Source organism: Hypanus sabinus, chromosome 24, assembly GCF_030144855.1.
Source record: "Hypanus sabinus isolate sHypSab1 chromosome 24, sHypSab1.hap1, whole genome shotgun sequence".
Taxonomy (NCBI): Eukaryota; Metazoa; Chordata; class Chondrichthyes; order Myliobatiformes; family Dasyatidae; genus Hypanus; species Hypanus sabinus.
The window spans coordinates 33003438-33019212 of record NC_082729.1 but is presented as its reverse complement, the minus strand read 5'-3'; positions in this window follow the sequence as shown (position 1 = coordinate 33019212).

Sequence of the window (15775 nt, the reverse complement as noted above, 5' to 3'; positions counted from 1 at the left end):
ATTCCCATTCCGACATGCCCGTCCATAGCCTCCTCCTTTGCTACGAAGAGCCCACTTTCAGGGTGGATGACCAACTCTTTGTATTCCGTCTGGGTAGCCTCCAAACTGGTGGCATGAACATAGATTTCTTTGTACTTTCCCTCTTCTTCTGTTCCTCTCTCTGGCATCTTACCACTTCTCCTCACCCCTAGTGCCCCTCCTCCCTCCCTGTCTCCTATCGTCCACTCTCCTCTCCTGTCAGTTTCCTTCCTCTCCAGTCCTTTACTTTGTCCACCCACCTGGCTTCACCTATCACATTCTAGCTGTCCTCCTTCCCTTACCCACAACTTTTTATTCTGGCATCTTCCCCTTTCCTTTCCAGTCCTGGCGAAGGAGCTTGTCCTGAAATGTCGATTCTCACTGACTTCATTAAAACCTGTGTGAATGAGTGTGTGCCTACAAAGACTTGTTGTACTTTCCCAAACCAAAAGTCGTGGAAGAACCAGGAAGTACGTCATCTGCAGAGGGCTAGATCTGTGGCACCCAAGTCGGGTGACCCAGGCCTGTACCAGAAAACTTGCGGATGGCTATTTTAAGAGCAAAGAGTCAATTCTGAGTGAGGTTGGAGGCAAAATCGGATGTATGACATCTCTGGCGGGGTTTGCAAAACATTACTTCCTGCAAAGAAAAACCCAATAGCATGAATGGCAGCGAGGCTTCACTAACCAGATGTACTCAACGCCTTCTGTGCCCGCTTTGAAAGGGAGAACACAGCTACAGCTGTGACAATCCCTGCTGCACCTGATGACCCTGTGATCTCCGTCTCAGAGGCCAATATTCTGCTGTCTTTAAAAAAGATGAATCCTTGCAAGGCAGAAGGCCCCTGTGGAGCACCTGATGAGGCTCTGAAAACTAATGCCAGCCAACTGGCAGGAGATTTCAAAGACATTTTCAACCTCTCACTGCTATGGATGGAAGTTCTCATTTGATTCAAAGAGGCATCGATTATACAAGTGCCTAAGAAAAATAATGTGAGCTGCCTTAATGACTATCGCCCGCCAGCACTCACATCTACAGCAATGAAATGCTTTGAGAGGTTGCTCATGACTTGACTGAACTCCTGCCTCAGAAAGGACCTGGACCCTCTTCATTTTGCCTATCACCACAATAGGTCATTAGCAGAAGCAATCTCAGTGGCACTTCACACTGCTTTAGACCTCCTGGACAAAACAAACACCAACATCAGGATGCTGTTCATCGGCTATAGTTCGGCATTTAAAACTATCGTTCCTACAATCCTGATTGAGAAGTTGCAGAACCTGGGCCTCCGTGCCTCCCTCTGCAATTGGATCCTCGACTTCCTAACCAGATGACCACAATCTGTGTGGATTGGTGATAATATCTCCTCCTCGCTGCCAATCAGCACTGCTGCACCTCGGAGTTGTGTGCTTAACCCACTGCTCTACTGTCTCTGGACCCATGACTGTGGCTATATATACAAAAGCTCAAATACCATCTATACATTTGCTGATGATACAACCATTGTTGGTCGAATCTCAGATGCAGACGAGATTGTACAGGAGCAATATATACCAACTAGTGGAGTGATGTCGACACTCAACATCAGTAAGACGAAAGAGCTGATTGTGGACTTCAGGAAGAGAAAGACGAAGGAACACATACTAAACCTCATAGATAGATCAGAAATGGAGGGAGTGAGCAGTTTCACGTTCCTGGGTGTCAAGATCTCTGAGGATCTAACCTGGTCTCAACATATCGATGCAGTTATAAAGAAGGCAAGACAGCAACTATACTTCATTAGAAGTTTGGAGGGGTTTGGTATGTCAACAAAAGAACTCAAAAACGTCTATAGATGTACCATGGAGAGCATTCTGACAGGCTGCATCACTGTCTGGTAAGGGGGCATGGGAGGCTGCTGCACAGGACCAAAAGAAGCTGCAGAAGGTTGTAAATGTAGTCAGTTCCATTTTGGGTACTAGCCTACAAAGTGCCCAGGATATCTTCAAGGAGCGGTGTCTCAAAACGACCCCAGCACCCATGGCACTTCACTTTTACCCTGAGGCACCAGGTACAGAAGCCTGAAGACACAGACTCAACGATTCAAGAAGAAGCTTCTTCCCCTCTGCTATCCGATTCCTAAATGGACATTGAACCATGAACACTACCTCACTTTTTTAATATACAATAATTCTGTTTTGCACAATTTTGATCTATTCAATATGCTGTCATTGATCTACTTAATTATTTATTAATTTTTCTATGTTATGTATTGCATTGAACTGCTGCTGCAAAGTTAACATAAGAACATAAGAAATAGGAGCAGGAGTATGCCATCCGGCCCATCGAGCCTGTCCCACCATTGAGTAAGATTATGGCTGATCTGTCCATAAACTCAACTGCATCTACCTGCCTTTTCCCCATAACCCTTAATTCCCCGACTATGTAAAAATCTATCTAACTGTTTCTTAAATATATTTAGTGAGGTAGCCTCATCAGCTTCCCCGGGCAGAGAATTCCACTCTCTGCGAAAAACAGTTTCTCCTCATCTCCTTATAGTATAGACGTGTTTTTTCGAGCTCCTGATGGCACACTAAACTTTACAGTTAAAACTGCCTCTTGAACGCCAGACTCTCAGTTTTTGTAGCAAGATCTCCGTTGTTTATTTATTTTTTTATGTCACCAAAAAGTGTAACATGTACATGTCCAATAAAACAGCACGAGGCGGGAAGGGAACCACTCGCCCACGAGCCGATACTGCAGCTAATGTTAGCCGGGACCAAGTCAGGAAGGGTCTCACCCCGAAACGTTGGCTACTCTTTTCTCACGGATGCTGCCTGACCTGCTGAGTTCTTCCAGCATTGTTTACGAACTCTCTAGAAATGTCGCCAGCCGAAGAGGAAGACGAGCTTCCTCTTATTTGGCAGAAAATGTTAAACAAGCTCTTGCAGTCCTTCAATGAGCGCTTTGACAAGTTTGAGCACGATTCCCAGAGTCTGTTGTCCGCCCAGCAAGCGTTTACTGAGAGACTGTTGAACACCGAAAATCAGACCGCCGACCACGAGCAGCGAATCCGCCTCGTGGAAACTTCAGTCGCCGAGCTGCAGCAAGAAAAGAAAAGGCTGCGGGTCAATCTTTCAGATCTGGAAGGGAGATCCAGACGCAATAACATAAAGATTCTTGGCGTCCTAGAAGGTGAGGAGAAAAGGAGGCCGACTGAATTTGTCGCTAACCTGCTCCCCAAGCTGCTGGGGGGTGATAACTTCATCAAGCCGGTCGTTATCAATAGAGCACACCGCTTACAACAGCCCAAACCACCGGAAGGCTCAAGGCCCCACACGATAATTGCACTAGTGCATTTCGCACAGGAGAAAGACAAGATTCTGCGAATCGGGAGGTAACACTTGATGGATTACGGGGGTCATCGAATCTTAATTTACCCCGACTACACCGCGGAGGTTATGGAGCAAAGGCGAAGTTTCCGTGAGGTGCTGCAACTGCTGAGGGAGAAGGAGGTCCGGCATTTGCTTCGTTTCCCTGCTAAGCTCCACGTTCATCACCAAGGACAAGTAAAAGTATTCAGCAACCCGGTTGAAGCTAAGACTTTTGCAGACCAAAAACTTTGAAAGCTTTTTTTCACAACATAAATAAAAAGAGTCTAAACGTGCTCCGAGCAGACTTTAATTATGGCAGTTCTTTTTTTCTATCCTCAATTTGTTCTTTATTATGCTTTATTTGTGCTAATGAGGGGCTGTTAGTTGGAGGTGTTTATCTCCACTTTTGTCCGGCGGTCTCAGATTAGGATGAAGGCAACTCTACTTCGTTCAGGGAAGCAATGGGTGGGGGTTTTGTTCACATATTTGTCACTGTTCATGTCATTTTTGTCGGTTTTTGCTGGCTGCCAGACTGACTGTTAAGTTTGTGTTTCATTATAATGCAAAAGGTACCACAAATGAATAATACTCTTGACTCCATTAGCATGGTGCGCGGTTTAGGTCACCCGAAAAAGCAAGGTAAAGTTTTCGCACATTTGAAGTCACTGAAATCTGACATTATATTCTTACAAGACACTCACGTTAAAGCCACTCAGCATAGGAAACATAGGGCTAATTGGATTTCACAGGTCTATCAGGCTCCTTTCACTTCCAAAGCCAGAGGCATTGCCATTCTCTTCCGTAAGGTTATGCCTTTTCGTTTTCACTCATGCACAATGATCCAAATGGCAGGTTTATCATTTTAACTGGGCATATCAATTCTATTCTCATTACACTGGTAAACACTTACTCGGAACTCGGATGATCCAGCTTTTTTCCATAAGGTGTTTGACTTGATCCCAGATAACGATTCAAGCCACATATTGATTGGGCTTGATTTTAACTGCTACCTGGACCCGTATTTAGATAGGCTCTCCTCTGCCCCCCTCCCCCACCACCCAATATTCTTGCTGTGTAAACTCTGAACAATTTGATGAAGACGAAGATAGTGGTGGATATTTGGGGATTTCAAGACTCATCTGACTGTGATTGTTTTTATTATTCTCATGTACACTGATCATATACACAGATCGATTATATTTTTAGTTGACTCTAGATTAATTTCTGTTATTGAACACACCGAATATCACAGCATAATAATATCTGACCATAGCCCTTTCAATCTCAATCTTCAATCAATCCTCCCTAAGCAAGCCTATAACTGGCGCTTTAATACTTTTTTTGCTCAAGGATCAGGCATTTAAAGAATATATTACGAAGCACAGCTTGCAATTCCTCGAGACCAACGACAATGGCGAGACAAATGACTCAACACTGGGAAACACTTGAAGTGTATATCAGAGGGCAAATTATTTCTTATGAAGCAACACTGAAAAGGACTAAGCGAGGTAGATTGGAAGTGATTGAGAAAGATTTACTAGAGGCTGGACAGGCATACAAAAGCACATTGCTCCAATCAGTTTATAATAACATTCTCAAATTACGATACGTATACAACTTCATTCTAGGGGAACAAATTAGCAACATACTACTTAAACTTAAACAGCGACATTTTGAGTTTGGCGACAAACCACGGAAGTTATTGGCAAGGCAGTTAAAAGGAGAACAAGCAAAAGGAGACATTTACAAAATAAAATCAAATCTGTCCTGATGCTTACGGACTTAAAGGATATTAACAAACGATTTAGTGAGTTCTATTCAGAAACTTACACCTCCAAATCATTAGCTACACAGAAAGATTTTGATAAGTTTTTTCATCCGCTTTACTTCCCACAATTAGATGCAGCTTTCAGCGAGAATTTGGATTTGGAATTTTCGCTATCTGAGTTACAGGATGCCATCAAAGCATTTCCCACCGGTAAGGCAGCTGGACCTGTTGGGTTCGGGCCAGAGTCCTACAAAGCCTTCCGAGATGTCCTTTCACTGACTTTGCTAAGAATGGTTCGGGATACCTTTAAAAACAATAGGCTCCCACCCTCACTCAGTGAAGTAAATATCTGTGTTTTATTTAAGAAAGATAAAGAAGAAATGGACCCTGGAAGCTACAGACCCATTGCACTACTAAATTGTGATCTGAAGATAATTACAGAAGTGTTAGCGAATCGGCTCGGTAAGCATATAGAAAATATCATTCACCTGGACCAAACGGGATTTTTGTAATGTCCACAAAATTCACAATATTTTGTATGCCGATTATGGGAAAGATGATAGAACTGCTATACTGTCCCCAGATGCCCACAAGGCATTCGATATGATAGAGTGGCCCTATCTAATTGCAACACTCAAGAAGTTTGGATTCGGCGACACTTTGAAAGACCATGTTAAAATATTATATATTAATCCAAAATCCTCCATTCTCACAAATGAAGATAAATCCAATCCGTTCTCCCTGCACTGTGGTGTTCGTCAAGGGGACCCATTGTCCCCCCTGCTGTTTAACATAGCACTGGAGCCCCTGGCAATTGGCTTTAGGGGCAACCCACACATTAAAGGTATTTAGTTGGGCAATATTGAGACCCGTGTGACCCTGTACCTCCTTATTTGTCTAGCCGACCCAGCGTTCTCTATTCCCATCCTACTAGAATATATAAATTCCTTTGAGAACATTTCTGGCTATAACATTCACTGGGGAAAGAGCTAATTCATGCCCTTAGTGGATCAATTTCCTGTAGACTGAAATGCCTGGATTGGAGAGCATGCCTTAGCAGAATAGGTTGAGAGAACTCGGCCTTTTCTCCTTGGATGGACAGAGGATGAGAGGTGACCTGATAGAGTTGTATAAGATGATGAGAGGCATTGATCGTGTGGATAGTCAAGGGCTTTGTCCCAGGACTGAAATGACTAGCACGAGAGGTACAGTTTTAAGATGCTTGGAACAGGTACAGAAAGATGTCAGGGATATTTTTTTCACGCAGAGAGTAGTGAGTGCGTGGAATAGGCTACCAGCGACGGTGGTGGAGCCGGATACTTTTAAGAGACTCCTGGATAGGTACATGGAGTTTAAGGAAATAGAGGGATATGGGCAACCCTAGGTCATATCTAAGGTAAGGGCATGCTCGGGACAGCATTGTGGACTGAATAGATTGTATTGTGCTGTAGGTTTTCTATGTTTCTGTGAGATCAGCAGTTTCGTAGAAAACCAAAACAACCCGTTTTTCCACCAACAATCATTCCACGGTCAACGTTACTTAACGTACTACCATATAACAATTACAGCGCGGAAACAGGCCATCGCAGCCCCTTTAGTCAATAGACAATAGACAATAGGTGCAGAAGTAGACCATTCGGCCCCTCGAGTCTGCACCGCCATTCTGAGATCATGGCCGATCATGCCGAACGCTTACTCTCGCCAAGTCCCACTGACCTACATTCAGCCCATAACCCTCCATTCTTTTCCTGTCCATATACCTATCCATTTTTTAAAATGACAATATTGAACCTGCCTCTACCACTTCTACTGGAAGCTCATTCCACACAGCTATCACGCTCTGAGTAAAGAAGTTTGCCTCGTATTACCCCTAAACTTCTGCCCCCTAACTCTCAACTAATGTCCTCTTGTATGAATCTCCCCTTCTTTCAATGGAAAAAGCCAATCCATGTCAATTCTATCTATCCCCCTCATAATTTTAAATACCTCTATCAAGTCACCCCTCAACCTTCTACGCTCCAAGGAATAAAAATCTAATTTGTTCAACCTTTCTCTGTAACTTAGGTGCTGAAACACAGGTAACATTCTAGTAAATCTCCTCTGTACTCTTTCTATTTTGCTGACATCTTTCCTATAATTCGGTGACCAGAACTGTACACAACTCTCCCAATTTGGCCTCACCAATGCCTTGTACAATTTTAACATTACATCCAACTCCTATACTCAATGCTCTGATTTATAAAGGCCAGCATACCAAACGCTTTCTTCACCACCCTATCCACATGAAATTCCACCTTCAGGGAACTATGCACCATTATTCCTAGATCACTCTGTTCTACAGCATTCCTCAATGCCCTATCATTTACCATGTATGCCCTATTTTGAATAGTCCAAACAAAATGTAGCACCTCACACGTATCAGCATTAAACTCCATCTGCCGTCTGTCAGCCCACTCTTCTAACTACCCTAAATCTCTCTCTAAGCTTTGAAAGCCTGCTTCATTATCCACAAAGCAACCTATCTTAGTATCACTGGACCCGAAGTGCTCCCCAACACATACCTCCGTCACCTGACCTATGTCATTCCCCAACAGGAGATCCAACACTGCCCCTTCTCTAGTTGGTACCTCTATGCATTGCTGCAAAAGCTGATCCAACACACATTTTACAAACTCCAAACCATCCAGCCCTTTTACAGAATGGGCTTCCTGGTCTAAGTGTGGAAAATTAAAATCTCTCACAATCACAACCTTGTGCTTACTACAAATATCTGCTATCTCCTTAAAAATCAGCTCCTCCAATTCTTGCTCCCCATTACGTGGTCTATAATACACCCCTATAAGTCTTACTACACCTTTCCCAATCCTCAGTACCTCACAAATAGCCTCCCTAGACGAGCACTCTAATCTATCCTGCCAAAGCACTGCTGTAATATTTTCTCTGACAAGCAATGCAACACCTCCGCCTCTAGCCCTTCCGATTTTATCACACCTGAAGCAACGAAATCCAGAAATAATTAGCTGCCAATCGCACCCCACCTGCAGCCATGTTTCACTAATAGCTACAACATCATATTTCCGGCTATCAATCCATGCTCTGAGCTCACCACCTTTCTTACAGTGTTCCTAGCATTAAAATAAATGCATTTAAGAAATTCTCCACCTCTTACTCTCTGTTTATCCCTAACGGTTCAAAAAACTTTACTATCTTCTTTTTCTTCCTTCTCCCCTACATCTTCTGTCTGACTGCTCCCCTTCTCGATCACCTGCCTATCCTCCCTCAGACACTGTCTACAAGCTTTCCCTATTTGTGAACTAACCTCCTCCCTCCTAGACCCTTCAATTTGATTCCCACCCCCAGCCATTCTAGTTTAAAGTCGCCCCAGTAGCCTTAGAAAATCTCCCCGCCAGGACATTGGTCCCCCTGGGATTCAAGTGCAACCCGTCTTATTTTGTACAGGTCACACCTGCCCCAAAAGAGGTCCCAATGATCCAGAAACTTGAATCCCTGCCCCTTGCTCCAATCCCTCAGCCACGCATTTATCCTTCACGTCACTCCATTCCTACTCTCACATTCACGTGGCACAGGCAGTAAACCCGAGATCACTACCTTTGCTGTCTTTCTTCTCAATGCCTTCTATTCCCCTTTCAGGACCTCTTCCCTTTTCCTACCTATGTCATTGGTACCTGTATGTACCACGATCTCTGGCTCCTCACCCTCCCTCTTCAGGATATCTTGGACACGATCAGAACCAATCTGGACCCTGGCACCAGGGAGACAAACTACCATCCGGGTCTCCTGACTGAGTATACTTACCTGTCTGAACCTTAAATATACTCAATGACCTGGCCTGCACAGCTGTCTGTAGCAAAGAATTCCACAGATGTGCTGCTCTCTGGCGAAAGAAAATTATCCTCATCTCTATTCTAAATGGACCTCCCTCAGTTCGGAGGCTGTGCCTTCTGGTCCTAGACTTCCACATCCCACACTATAAGCAACGTACTCTCGACATTCACTCTACCTAGACCTTACAATATTCGACAGGTTTCAATGAGATCTCCTACATTCTTCTAACCTCCAGTGAGTACATGGTCAGAGCTATCAAACGCTCCTCATATTTTAACCCTTTTGCTCCTGGGATCAATGTATTGAAACTTCTCTGGACCTTCTCCAATGCCCAGCACATCCTTTCTTAGATAAGGGGCCCACATCTGCTCACAATACTCTCAGCGGTCTAACCAATCACTTATAAAAGACCTTGAAGGGGAGATATGTTCAGAATGTTACTAAGCTCAAAGTACCTTCTTTTGCGCTTCGGTGAGATGGACTAGCGGTGATAATTTGTTTTATTTTTAATTTTTCGTACACAAGGCGGGTTACTTAGTTATGGTGCACAACGGATGAGCTAAGTAGTTATGGCGCCCAAAAGCGACTTCTTTGCTTGCATCTTCGAAAGCGGTTCCACTTGCATCTTTAATATCTCTATTTTCCCTTTCCGGGTTCTTTTGAAGACCCTGACCTGTAGTTACACGCCGACGACGGTTCTTTGCGGGAATGGGACTCGCTCTCAGAGTTCCACAATCGGCTGTTATTCGGCACGCCAAAAGCTTGGCCTAAGATTTCAGCTCAGATTCGGAAGCCTGGGATCTTGAAGAACTGGAGACAGGCGGATCAAGTGTTGCTGTCTCCAGAGGAAATCTGTGTGCCATCGGGGGAGTCGGAACAACTGCTGTGTGCCGGGGGACCCGGGATCCTTGTGACCTTCAGGCACAGAGCTCGGAAAAGAACAAGTATCGGACTTTTAAACCAGCGAGTAGTTTGTTATGTCTCCCCGCTCGTTGATAAATGGAGTCACCTCTGTCTCTCTTAATAGGAGAGAGAGTCTGCAGCACTTTCTTTCTTTCTCTCTACCCATTTATCTCTCACTCTCCCTCGCTCTATTCCTCTCTCTTCTCCACCCCTTCTCTCTGTGGATATTTCTTGTCTCTAAATCTAACTTTTAGCAAGGCCAAGCACAAGTTTCGCCCTTCACAAAGAATTTCCTTTTGTTTATACACTTCAAGATCCCTTTATAAACAAGTTACTCTAACACTTTTCCACAGAAATATCTTCTTCACCATTATCTACTCTCGGAGCTATAGACTATCGCTGAACACGTTGCAATGGACTGGTTCTCAAAATATTGCTGTTGACTGTTTCTTCTCTTCGGTATTCACTAAGGAGAAGGATATTGAATTGTGTAAGGTGTGGGAAACAAGTAAGGAAGTTATGGAACCTATGACAATTAAAGAGGTGGAAGTAGTGGCGCTTTCAAGAAATTTAAAAGTGGATAAATCTCCAGGTCCTAACAGGATATTCCCCAGGACCTTGAGGGAAGTTTGTGTAGAAATAGCAAGAGCTCTGATGGAGATCTTTCAGATGTCATTAGAAACGGGGATTGTGCCGGAGGATTGGCGTATTGCTCATGTGGTTCCATTGTTTAAAAAGGGTTCTAGAAGTAAGCCTAGCAATTATAGACCTGTCAGTTTGACATCAGTGGTGGGTAAATTAATGGAAAGTATTCTTAGAGATAGTATTAATAATTATCTGGATAGACAGGATCTGATTAGGAGTAGCCAGCATGGATTTGTGCGTGGAAGGTCATGTTTGACAAACCTTATTGAATTTTTTGAAGAAGTTACGAGGAATGTTGACGAGGGTAAGGCAGTGGATATAGTCTATATGGACTTCAGCAAGGCTTTTGACAAAGTTCCACATGGAAGGTTAGTTAAGAAGGTTCAGTCGTTAGGTATTAATGCTGGAGTAATAAAATGGATTCAACAGTGGCTAGATGGGAGATGCCAGAGAGTAGTGGTGGATAATTGTTTATCAGGATGGAGGCCGGTGACTAGCGGGGTGCCTCAGGGATCTGTTTTGGGCCCAATGTTGTTTGTAATTTACATAAATGATCTGGATGATGGGGTGATAAATTGGATTAGTAAGTATTCCGATGATAGTAAGGTAGGAGGTCTTGTGGATAATGAGGTGGATTTTCAAAGCTTGCAGGGAGATTTATGCCGGTTAGAAGAATGGGCTGAATGTTGGCAGATGGAGTTTAATGCTGAGAAGTGTGAGGTTCTACATTTTGGCAGGAATAATCCAAATAGAACATACAGGGTAAATGGTAGGGCATTGAGGAATGCAGAGGAACAGAGAGATCTCAGAATAACAGTGCATAGTTCCCTGAAGCTGGAGTCTCATGTAGAGAGGGTGGTGAAGAAGGCTTTTGGAACGCTGGCCTTTATAAATCAAAGCATTGAGTACAGAAGTTGGGATGTAATGTTAAAATTGTACAAGGCATTGGTAAGGCCAAATTTGGAATATTGTGTACAGTTTTGGTCACCGAATTATAGGAAAGATATCAATAAATTAGAGAGAGTGCAGAGACGATTTACTAGGATGTTACCTGGGTTTCAGCACTTAAGTTACAGAGAAAGGTTGAACAAGTTAGGTCTCTATTCATTGGAGCGTAGAAGGTTGAGGGGGGATTTGATCGAGGTATTTAAAATTTTGAGAGGGATAGATAGAGTTGACGTGAATAGGCTGTTTCCATTGAGAGTAGGGGGGATTCAAACGAGAGGACATGATTTGAGAGTTAGGGGGCAGAAGTTTAAGGGAAACACGAGGGGGTATTTCTTAACTCAGAGAGTGATAGCTGTGTGGAATGAGCTTCCTGAAGAAGTAGTAGAGGCCAGTTCAGTTGTGTCATTTAAGGTAAAATTGGATAGGTATATGGACAGGAAAGGAGTGGAGGGTTATGGGCTGAGTGCGGGTATGTGGGACTAGGTGAGATTAAGAGTTCGGCACGGACCAGGAGGGCCGAGATGGCCTGTTTCTGTGCTGTGATTGTTATATGGTTATATGGACTGTTTCCCTTCCACATTCTCGCATCCCAGACCAACACAATTTTGTGTTACAAACTTCCATTTTGTGTTGCACATTTTCCCGTAGAGCAGGCACAAATCAAACTTAATTCCTTCCTCACACTGTACTCCTCCAAGAGGACCACAGCCTTGTCGTGGTTTAGAGGCTTGCGTGTCTCAGTGACCCAGGCAGCGATGTTAGCTGAAGTCGAGGCTCTTGGTACTGTCACTCATACTAAGCAGGTCAGAGGTAGAGGCCGGACTAAGAGTAGTCCACTGGCCCTCCGGGTTTGGGGATTCACCTCAAGGCCAACAGCCCTGACTGATCAAATAAATTGTTACGGAAACAGCAATGAAGACCCCTTGTAATCAGAGTGAGATGGTCTTCCTGAGGACTTGTATGGCTGACGGTAGTGAAAACCGAGAGGAAGCTCCTGACACCATGGAGGAAGCCCTGAAGGCCGCCAGAGATGGAGGAACTACATTGCTGACCTAAACACCAGAGACGTAACGGGCTGTAAGCACCTTCGTTACTCTCCGCCCTTCTGATTTCCCTTCGACTCATTCTAATGTGCAGATGGGGCTGGTCTAGAAGGGAAGACCTGATCTAAACCTCCGTTACCTTGCGGCTGTATCCACTCTTGGAGAGGTCTTCAGAAGTAAACTCCGAGAGAACACACTAAATCTGGAGATCTTAGGGCAATCCGATGTTGAGTTCAAAGCTGATTGGCAACGCCTGGTGCCAAACCATCCTCTGCCATTCCTACGGATGCATCAGTAGCGTGGAGAGGGAGAACCTGTTACATGGGCCACACCTTGCTGTCCACAATTGTCCTGCCCTGGCTTGTGTATCAACGTAGACCTCGAGTTCTTAACATCAATTGTCGACCCGACCAACGGAAGGCCTAGTAGTAGGATCTGTCATCACTTTCACGATTACGACAATCCTTCTGCACATTCTGCACATTAACTATATACCTCTGAGTCGGATTTGCCAGCTACCCATCCACCTATGCATCTATCCATCTATGTCTCAATCTGTACATCTCTCCATCAATCCATCAGCCCTCCATCTTCTTATCCATCTATCCATCCATCTGTGCATTTACCCGATAGATCTAATAGTCCACCACAGAGTACGCCCTTCACGCCTCAGCAACCCTGCAAACCCGATTAACCCCAGCCTAATCACGGGAGAATTGATAAAAACCAGTTCATCTTTGGACAGCGGGAGGACACCGGAGGATCTGGGGGAAACCCAAGCATTCCACAGAGAGGACATTCAGGACTCTGAACAGAATGGAACCAGAATTGATGATTGAACTCTGGACCACCCCGAGCTGGAATACCATCATGTTAGCTGCTACGTTACTGTGGCACCAATCCTGCTTCCGGTTAATGCTCACTCACAAGATCCATGCTTGTCCTATCTGTAACTAACTTAAAACTGAAGAAATCCAGTTAAATTTTGGTAAAGGAAGGCGGGATGACGCTAGTGAATTCCAGTTTTCCACTGAACATACTGTCATTATAGTGAGCATCATCAGATCAGCCAGTGCTGTCTGGTTTAGTGCGGCATCCTCGCAGAATTTACAAAAGCTACAGAGAACTGTCAAGACAGCAGAAAGGTGTCAATCATCGCAGCTGGAGATGCATGAGTTCAAGACAGAGAAATGACAGGAGCAATCACTGAGGACACTACCTGCCCATCAAACTGTTTTGTTTTTCAAAAACTCCCTTCTGGAAGATGCTATAGGGCTTTAAAACAAAAACTACATGTCGACCTATAAGTTTCATCCCACAGGCCATGAATTTCATTATCCATTCTAGTTACCTCCCCTACTCTCTCTCTCTCTCTCTCTCCATTATCCACGTCACTGCACTGCACTGTAAATACTTGAATACAAGGAAATCTGCAGATGCTGGAAATTCAGGCAACACAGACAAAATGCTGGTGGGACGCAGCAGGCCAGGCAAAATCTATAGGAAGAATTACAGTCGACGTTTCGGGCCGAGACCCTTCATCAGGCCTAACTAAAAGAAAAGATAGTAAGAGATCAAGATAGTTTCAGCCTGAAACGGCGACTGTACTTCTTCCTATAGATGCTGTCTGGCCTGCTGCTTTCCACCAGCATTTTCTGTAAATACTTGACACAACTTCCTTTTCTTTGTAATTTTTTATTGGTTTATCATCAAACAAATATTTCCTTAAGATGTATTTCAGATACTGTACATATTTATCATATAATCATATTTGTCACAAATCTCCACATAATAATTATCTGAGGTATACATTCATAGAAAGGAGAAGAGAGAAAGAACAACTGAATTAAGAAAACTATGTAAAAAGTAGGGAGTGATCTTTTTTTAAAACATATTCATTGACTTGTGAGAATAAAAGCAAGCCTATGAGGTGTTATGTAGTTAAACCATTTTCCCAGTATGAATAAAATTGTACCAACTTATGATTAACAGATGCTGTTATCTTCTCCATGTTGTAAATGTCCATTGTAATTTCCATCCATACATTTAAAGTTGGGCTCTCCTGTGATAACCATTTCCTGGTAAGGGCCTTTTTACCAACCACCAGCAGTATATTCATTAAATATTTATCTCTTTTCAAGCATTCGTGAGGTATATACCGAAAATATATGGTCTTACTCTCTAAGGGTATTTCACATTTAAAGATGTCTTGTAGGGCATTATGTCTCCCACTCCAATAGTCTTTGATCACGGGGCATTCCCAGAAAATATGATAATGGTTTGCATTTTCATTTCCACAACTCCTCCAGCAAACAGGGATATTACTATCATAGCGGGATTTCTGAGAGGGTGTAATAAAATATCTTATCAAGTTTTTCCACCCGAACTCCCTCCATTTCTGTGAACTGGTACACTTCCACTGATACCTCCATATTATGTTCTGTTCTTCCTCAGATATTATTATCACTCATTCCTTCTCCCATTTTGTTTTAATGTATGAAGTCGAATATGTTTTAAGATTTGACAAACACTTATACACGTTTGAAATGATTCTACTACCATTATCTGAATTATATGCTTTTCTCAATAGCTCTATCAGACATGTACTTGCCTTGGTTACATTTTTAGCCGTCCTTTTAACATACTATCGTATCTGTATATACCGATAAAAATCTTGTTTTTCTAACAAGTGTTTCTGTTTGAGCATTTCAAAACTGAACAGTGTTCCTTCTTTCATTAGGTTGCAAATAGCTGTTATTCCTTTAGCTCTCCAGTCCTTAAGTTAGCATCCAGTTTATTCGGCGTAAAATCTGAGTCATATGCACACCATTTAAGAATTGCAATGTCTCCCTCTAGTTTATATTCGCTTATGATAGTTTTCCATATTGTAAGAGTCCATTTCACGCACGGGTTATCAATAGTATTTATGTAACTTTGTAGGTTGTTATCAGCCAGAATTGCCCATATGGGGGCGGAAAATATCCTCTCCTCAATGTTTTTTCCAATGAGCTGTCATCTGTGCTGCAAAGTAATAATCTCTAAGAGAAAGTAGGCCTGATCCCCCCTTTCCTTGGCTAATTGCAAAGTTTTGAGACGAACTCTAGGCCTTTTAGCTTGCCGTATATATCTTGAGAGCATCTTGTTCCATTCATTAAATTGATTTTGGTTAATCTCTATTGATTAGGTCTGAAAGAGATATGGTAGTCTGGGCTATATATTCATTTTGATAGATTGAACTGAGACCAAGAAAA